Genomic DNA, 9,849 nt, shown 5'->3' on the forward strand with positions numbered 1-9,849 from the left:
TTCTTGTATAAAAAAGCCTATGTTGTATTGTGTCGTGTTCGTGTTCAAATTTTGACATGAAAATTAACACGATACGACATAAAACTAAAACTCAATAAACACGACATATAATGATTTGTACACGATGTATACTCAATTAAATATTGCCCATAAAATATTTTAAATTTAAATAAAAAAATTTATTTCAATGACACAAACCATGACGGTTCTTCGAATTTCCTTATAATTCCAATGCCAAACACTCAAAGAACTTCAATCGACATGTATTTATATTTCTTATAATTCTAATAAGTGGGATTTGTAACTTATAGTAACCACTCCTTCAAATAAACAAATAAGGATATGCTCACTCCACCGTAGCATTTGAATGGAGTTAATGGACTCACATATTTCATAATGACATTTGATGAACATAATTTGGCTTTTAGCCTCTTTGGGCTTCAAAATTAAGATAAATAGAAGCACCCCAAGTTCTATAGGTACTAGAAACTTAAACTAACATTTTTTTATTAAAGAAAATTAAACATTATCCATGATTTTTTGAGGGGTAGCACATGCTACCCTTACCAACCATATAGTTCCGCCCCTGGAAACAAGTGTACATCAAACGAGAATCGTGCCTAATACCCCTTCCTTAAAGAACAACAATCAAATGAGCGCTTGAAAACCCATTACCACAAACTTTTTTTAGATTCAGAAACCGTTTTCAGTTCTAGAAACAAACTCGGAAAATCGATTGTTCACCAGGTTAAGCAAAGGGATATATGGGATTAGGGTGGAGGAGATGGAGGTGGTTGGCAGCGGATGGTGGTGGCGGTGTATGCTGATGGGTTGTGGAGATGGAGGTGGAGGTGTTCTTGAGATTGGGCGTATGTGTTCTTGATAGTGTTATTTTTTTTGGAGAGAGAGAGAGAGAGAGAGGTGACCCTATAATTTTTATTAATAAAACTTTAAATTAAATAGAAAAAACCATAAAAATATAGAATAAGGGTATTTTAGTCTTTTCAGTTTTCTGAAGGACAAAAAACGCAACGAAACTAGCTCAAAAGAACCATGAAGCTAAAAAAAGTCGATGTTTGGACTAAACCTCAGAACAAATCACTGTTGTAAAAATCCCGACTAGGTTCCGATTAATCTCTGATTAATCCGTAAGCGCTACTCGATCGATTAGAGGGCGCCTAACGATTAATCCCTGCATACATAATGAGTGAAACATTATAAAACGATGAAATTTTAACATTTTGAAGAAGTTTTATATCAATGGAAATTATTTGAGGCATGATTAGTATTGTATTAATCATATTAATCTATTTTGTTATCATATTAGTGATATTTACAAACTTTGATATGATATTAGTCATATTTATTTTTTTAAAATTCAACAAATTAGCAATTAATGGTCCCCGAATAATCTTCCGATTAATCTCCGCCTAGCCGATTAATCCTTTTACCCAAATCCGCCGACTAGCTAACGTCGAACGTTTTTTACAAATATACCACGGGTACCATTTTTGCAATTGTTTTTTGTTTATTAAATAATTTTTTTTGAACAGTTTAATGAAATTTAGTTTCTATTTTTAACCGTTTCAATATTATTTAATGAGTTTTAAATGTATCATATCTTATAAAAGTCGTTACTTTTTTATTTGATTAATGAAAAATCTGAATCAACATGTGTGTAAATTAATAACTATGACCAAACAAATTACATGGGGGTAACCGTTGCTATTAAAAATGAAAATACGTTTAGTCTCTTCTGCAGTATACCTTATGTGGGATATATATACATACCATTGGAGTCCCTTCGAATTACAAATAAAAAACAACATAGCAATTAGGAGAATCGGCTTTGGGTCGAGACATAAAGAAGGTAGGCTATATCCTACCTAATAAATGAAAATCATTTTGCCAAATGTCACTCTCTCATTAACTTAGACACATGTCATTTTTTGGTATTTTTGATTAAATGTTTTTCCATTTGTCATTTTCTTATTTTTTATCTTTTCTTAATTAACACATCATATTTACACTTCAATTAATAATTACCTTAATTCAAAATAACCAATAAATTATAATATTACTACTATATAATATTTAATATGTTTCCTTTTAAATTTAAATTTTAAATTTCAAATTTAAAATTTAAAATTTAAATAAATTTTTGTTTAAACTTTCATATTTGATTTTTTGTTTTATCGAACCCGTATAACATACGGGTCTCACACCTAGTAAGTATATATACACAAGTTGGGCTCACACTCAACAACGATTTGAGGTACAATTTATGCAGCCATCTCATGTTTTATCATTAAACCCTGTAGGCATGCATGTGTTTTGTAGTTTGGTTGAGCCCACGTACCCAGAAAACTAATTTGCATGATTCGTTAGACATTTTTCTTTACAAACGATTATTTGGAAGGGGTGTAGATACCACAGAAACTTGTTAGTTCAAATCGTGATCAAAATGATGGAACTTGAGCTGTGATTATTTTCTACAAGGGAGGCTAATTATTAGCTTATAACAATGAGAATCAAAACTTTTATTTTTCAATCCATGGGCGTGAGTTTTTTTGTTCCTCGTGTTTTTTAATACATATTATAATTATTTCAATTTTCAACAAGACCTGAACCTTCAACATTTGATATATATTCATTAATTTTTCATACCGATAGACCAAAGACCTTTTAGTCGATAGGATAGTTATACTGGCCTAGCTAAATATCTAAAAATACGAGTTTTTCTAATCTTATTTTAGTATGATCAAATCAGGGTGTATTTTATCACTTGTTTTGATGATGTTTTTTTTTTTACTCTTTACAATTTGTTATTAAATTTCTAGAATTTAAAGGATATACAAATCAAGACACAGTCGGATAAATAAATACAAAATGATATTAGGAGGTAAGTATAAATCCTAGTTGGTTAGTGGAGATGTGGGGAACTTAATTAACCAAACATTGTGAAACATTTTAGGGTATAAATTTGCTAGGATGTTTTCGTTAAAACTTAGCACATCCATAATGATGAGTTCAATAGGAGAGTTAAATGAGGTGGTAAGTCTTTGTTTCATTCAATGGATCAAATTCTACAATTATAAGATGTCACATTGACATTCAATGAATTTAAAGTTCAATGACCATTGAACTTTTCAATGAGAAAAAAGAAAAATTTTAATTCTTAAATATTTACTATAAATTACATTTTGTAACATTCTATTAAGTTCAATGTATTGTAGGAAAAAAAGATAGAGTTGTATAAATTGTTGAAAGATGACGTAGCAATCCATTGAACTTGATGAAGTTCATTACATTGTGGATGCCCTTAACAACTAATATTTTCCCCAAAATAAATAACTAATTGAACTTATAGAACTTCTTGTTGATGGAGACAGACGTGCTTTAAAAATTGGGTTACCTTTGTATGAATTTTGTGGTTGTTTATCCATGGGAAGGCGAACCATATATTAATGTTAGTATGAAAACAAGATCATGGAGAAGATAGAAGGTCGGGGTTGTGAGTGCTTTAAGTGATCGCGCGAGATTGGGTTTCGGTCTAAGATCACGTGAGAAAGGTCATGGCGATGGTTGGTAGTTGGAAGAGGTGCCGGAGGGAGGGGGCTACATGGTGAATGTATGTATGGATGGGGGGAGGGCATATTCTTATTTTATAATTATATAAGTATTAAATTAACCAAAAAGTTTATAAAAAAAGAATATCTAAAAGGAAATTAGTTATTTCATTTTGCACAATACCAAAACATAATGAAACCCAACATGCATAAGGGTGTTTTTTCTGCAAATATATTCCCTTTGAACTAGAACCTATGATATAATAGAGAGACCATATTGTAATTCACCCAAAAATATATTTTTTGTAGATTGGTAAAAATATCAAAACATGATTAGCTTTTTTTTTTAAACGACTGTGAAGAATTATATTTAAAAATGAAAGGCCAGCAGGAAACATATTGGTTGTGTACAAAAAGGTTTATATGAGAATCCAAGTAAAGCATAGAAATAGCACTGAACTTTGAAAGAGAATCACCAAATAGCAATGTGCTGTTGATGACTTTTCCAGTAGTAACAACAAGATATATATGTATTTCTTAATTTCCATATTTACCCCAAAATCCATGCCCCAATCCTCAGTTGTTTCTATCACAACACATTTAATTTTCGGATGAAAAGCAAAGGGAAAAGTGTCTAAGCGTCAAAGTTTTCTGATGTATCCAGAGCGCGCAGCAACAACAGTGAATACGAAATGCACCCAAGGGCAAATATGTCATTAACCCAAGAGCTCCATGAGATGACAACAATAGCAACCAATTAGAAACATCATTTATTTTAGTCAAACATGAAAAAGATAATTACTACTCCACATTACATTAACTATTTCCGATACATAAAACAACTTTACTAAATAACCATACGTACATATAAAATTAAGGAAAAATGCCACATAATCTGGAGATATTTACAAAAATATTAAATTAGATAATTAAGGCAAGTTCTGTTGCTGTATTTTTTGAAATAGTTTTACGAGAGTCGAAATTCCCATATATTATGGATTTTTTGCTTGTCTCTCAAGTTAGTTTTATATTAGGATGTTCCCTAACTATATATTATAGGTTTTAGAGTATTATTAGGACTTCTTGTAAGACTCTATATAAAGCCATTATTTATCTAATTTTTTCATTCGTTCCATCATTCTTTTCTGACCCTGATCTCCTCGGACGTTTTTGTTCATAGCCATTGTAAGCTTTCTTATTGCCTAACTTTCAAGAATTAATATTAGTGCTTTATAGTTTTTCCGTTTTGAGTTTTCATTCCATTTCTTGTGGGTTCTTCTCGGCTGATCTGTATGTTCCAAGCATCATGTATTTTATAGCACAGCTAGGTTTCAAATTTTGCTCGTTATTTGAGTATAGATGCAGACCCATGTAGTATAATGCTATATATATCTGATTTCTTTTACTTCTTCTGACAATATAACTTTTTCAAGATATGTATATAAGTATCATAACTTTTATGCAGATTCACCCATAATTTTCAAATCAATCATTTAGTTGTTTACTACACTGAATTAATTTATAATTTAAGGTTAATTTTTTTATCGTTCAGTTGTTCTAAATTTGTTTTATTTTATTTTCTTTTAACGTTTAAGAAAATACTTGTTGGAATTACTCGGTATTAATAGGTGAAATTAGAACTTGCCTATAAATTAATAATCCTCTGCAACTACCTAAAACCATATTCCACTTATTTTAGATCTTTAACAATCTTTCTTCTTTCTCTCCTCAGAAAATGAAGATTCAAATTGCTGTCTTGCTCGTGATTACAATCTTGCTCGTAACATCTGTGCAACAGTCAAGTTGTAGGAATATCGTTGATCACTCGATTGATGAAGAAAGAATAAGAGAGAACTTTATTTCAACATTTAAGCGTCATTTCAAAGTCAACCCGAAGCTCACATATGGAGAAAATCAACTGCCTTATGTGGTATCACGTCGCCGAGTTCCTTGTGGACCAAATCCACTTCATAACTGAGCATGGTTTCTTGCAATTTTTTGTGAAGCATAGGATCTATTAAGTCGTTTTAATTTGTTTTCATATTTTATACACATGTTTCCACTATCTATGAACAACTTATTATTCATTGATTTATAAATGTCATGGCTCCGGGGGATGAAATACATGTTGGCAGATTAAATATATTTTTTCTTCTTGCTGTTCAAAAAAAAGATTAAATATATTTGACATTTTTTCATTCAGGTGAACAAAACTCATTTATGATATATTGTTTTGAAAATTTATTTGCTAAAATTGAATCATAAATTGCTTAATTTTAAGATATGTCAACGACTTGAAAGCGTGTATTGTTGTTTGTTAAATATTTTGTATGAAACAATTTAAAGAAAATTAATTTCTATTTTAACTCTTAAGATGTTTATGCCAAAAGAGCAGTTCCATGTAATTAAATGATAATCAAACTACTAGAAAATTGATATAATAGCTACAACACAATCAGTAGCTATTCCGTAGCTATAACCGGATAGCTACGGAATTGCTACGGAAAAATGTCTGTAGCATAATGGCTCGTGGCTAAATTATAGCTACGGAATAACTACGGAATAGCTACGGAAAAGCTACGGAAATAAATAGCTACATATTTCCTACAAAATAGCTACGGAAGTGAATAGCTACGGATCCAAATAGCTACGGAATAGCTACGGATCCTAATAGCTACGGAAATCCTTAGCTATTCCGTAGTTAACTTCGATTTATTTAAAAAAAATAAAATCAAAAAATTTCTGTTTTTTGTCATATACCACATTCAATTCATATTTGTTCCAAATACCATATAAAATACACCAAAAAACGTCCTAATACCAACTTTGACACATTTCATTCCATTGTTCAAAATATCTTACAAAAGTAAATATTAATTAATTAAAAAAACAAACACTACATGTTTACAAATTCAATTGTTCCAAAATAGCTAGTAGCTCCATGGTCCATATATTGAATTGCTTCAACAGGGGAATCAAGAAAGTGGAAACACACACAACACTTGGGCTCACCATTTTCAGCTTGTTTGTAAACCGAAAACAATTTAAACATTACTAAAATAAAGAAACATATACCTAACACAAAACGTACTTTCTTGTTTTATTGTTGTGACAATGTGTAGGATTGTATCTTTTGAACTGAAATTTAAATACACAGATCTACAAACTCAAACATTTATGCAACTAGGTCAAGTAAGCAAATATACATTAAAAACAAAAGATAAGTAATTAAATATATAATATAGAATCATCTCTTACCAAACCAAGTTGATTTCCAACTGCTAAACCTAGTTTAATTCTAAAAATTACTGTTGACGGACCTGTCATACACAAGATCAAAAACTTCATTCTCATGTAGAAGCCACAGTAGGATAATCACTGAAACTCATAAAAAAAAGTTGAATATTTACTCAAAATTGATTGATTTGATTCTCAATAAACTCAAAAGTCATATTGATCTCCTTACCCGTAGGGAAGATTGCAAAACTGTGATTACCTGGATCACCAGCTTTCCGAACCTATTGAATTAGGAAATCCCAAACATTACTGTTGAACTTTACCACAACTCTAACATTTTCAACCAAAATTTAACCTAAAATCTCAAATTCGACCTAAAATATAATTTAAAACCTCACATTCAACAAAACAAACCAGAATTATCAATGAATTAAACATCTAAATTGTATACATGAAGTAACTTCAGAAAAGAAAAGAAAAAAAAACTAGGGTTTTACCTTTTTAGGGAAGAAATCGAGCAAAGGTGCAAAGAGAGAGATGAGGGCAATTGAGCCATGGAGTAATAACCTTGGTCGCCTTGATAACAAATGGAACAGAGGAGTTTGAAAAGGCATCAATAGTTTGAAGAAGGCATCGAACTGAACCCAAAATCAAAACACACCCTAAATCAAAACAAAGTCTACCCAAAACGAAAACCTAATTGGAATTAAACCAAAAAAAATCTTACTTGAAACCATGATGACAATGGCGATGGCAAGCCGATGACGGCGACGAAACGCAAACGACCGGAGCTAAAAAGGGGGACGATGAATCGGTGATGAAGATATACGGATTTGGTGATGGCGAAGAGAGATGACCGGGGCTAAAAGAGTCTCTATGTACAACATTGACCGCATCGGCGGTAAGATGGAACTCCGACAATGAAAACGAAGACGAGAGGGGGTGTAAGGGAGAGGTGCGAGTAGGAAACAATGAGAGAGAAGAGGGAAAACGAATCAAGGAGGGAGATAGAGAGAAGCGGGAGAATAAAAAATTTCGTCGAAAAATCGAAATTAAAAAACTTTGTAGCTAATTAACTACGGATTAGGTACAAATTATTTTTATTTTCGATTTTTTGGGCACCAAACATCGTTTTATTCACACTGGGACCCCGCTCCCATGGGCGCTGCCCCTGAACCCCCATTCATTTAGGGGCTTCTCCCCTATTCTGAAGCTATTTCGTCGCTATTCCGTTACTAAACTAGGGCATCCCATTCTGTAGTTGATCCGTAGCAATCCCGTAGCTAATTAGCTACGGAAATAAATAAGGATATGCTCACTCCACCGTTGCATTTGAATGGAGTTAATGGACTCACATATTTCATAATGACATTTGATGAACATAATTTGGCTTTTAGCCTCTTTGGACTTCAAAATTAAGCTAAATAGAAGCACCACAAGTTCTGTAGGTAGTAAAAACTTAAACTAAACCTTTTTTATTAAAAAAATTGAACATTATCCATGATTTTTTGAGGGGTAGCACATGCTACCCCTACCAACCATATAGTTCTGCCCCTGGAAACAAGTGTGTATCTAGGACTCGAATGATATTTAGACATTTTGAATGAGAATCGTGCCTAATACCCCTTCCTTGAAGAACAACAATCAAATGAGCGCTTGAAAATCCATTACCACAAGTTTTTTTTTTAGATTCAGAAATCGATTCCAGTTCTAGAAACAAACTCAGAAAATCGATTGTTCACCAGGTTAAGCAAAGGGATATGTAGGATTAGGGTGGATGAGATGGAGGTTGTTGGCAGTAGATGGTGGTGGTGGTGTATGCTGATGGGTTGTGGAGATGGAGGTGGAGGTGTTCTTGAGATTCTGTGTATGTGTTTTTGATAGTGTTAAGTGTGTGTTTTGGAGAGAGAGAGAGAGAGAGAGAGAGAGAGAGAGAGAGAGGTAACCCCATAATTTTTATTAATACAAGTTTAAATTAAATAAAAAAACCATAAAAATATATTAGAAGGGTATTTTAGTCTTTTCAGTTTTCTGAAGGACCAAAACACAACGAAATTAGCTCGAAAGAACCATGAAGCCAAAAAAGTCGATGTTTGGACTAAACCTCGAAAAAAACCACTATTGTAAAAATCCCGATTAAGTCCCGATTAATCTCCGATTAATCCTTAGGCGCTACTCGACCGATTAGAGGGCGCCTAGCGATTAATCCCTGCATACATAATGAGTGAAACATTATAAAACGATGAAACGTGGCTAAGACTTCTTCAAGGGTTTCACACGTTTTAGGGCAGCCTCCATCCTCTCTCCTCTTCATCCTCTTGCTCTTGGTGTTTGTGAACCATCAGAGGAGTGACATTTGTGACTCTAAGCTTTCTAAAGTCAATACAAGGAGGAATTGGGATTGTTATTGCTATATAACAATCAAGGTATGATCTAAACCCTAATTATAGGTTATATAGATTATCATATGCTAGATCTAGGGTTTATAGTCTTGGATAACTTGCATGTACAATAGAGAAACCTAGATCCAAGCATTAGGGTTTATATGAGCACATAGGATATTTTTAGGACCAAAAACCATCAGATGGTGATGGTGATAGTCATGGTGGTGATGGTGATGGTGCTGTTGGTGATGTTGATGTTGATGGTGATGGTGATGGTGATGAAGATGATGGTGTGACGGTGATGGTTGTGATGGTAGTGATGATGATGATGATAGTGATGGTGATGCTGGTGATGGTGATGATGAAGGTGGTGATGGTGATGTGTGATGGTGATGGTGATGATGGTGATGGTGGTGGTGATGGTGATGGTGATGTGTGATGCTGATGGTGATGGTGATGGTGATGGTGATGGTGGTGGTGGTGGTGATGGTGGTGGTTTGATGGTGGTGGTGATAATGGTGGTGGTGGTGGTGATGGTGATGATGATGGTGATGGTGATGGTGATGGTGATGGTGATTGTGATGGTGGTGATGGTGATGGTGATGGTGATGGTGGTGGTGGTGGTGATGGTGATGGTGATGGTGATGGTGGTGATGATG

The sequence above is a fragment of the Lactuca sativa genome, chromosome 2 (assembly GCF_002870075.4).
Source record: "Lactuca sativa cultivar Salinas chromosome 2, Lsat_Salinas_v11, whole genome shotgun sequence".
Taxonomy (NCBI): domain Eukaryota; kingdom Viridiplantae; phylum Streptophyta; class Magnoliopsida; order Asterales; family Asteraceae; genus Lactuca; species Lactuca sativa.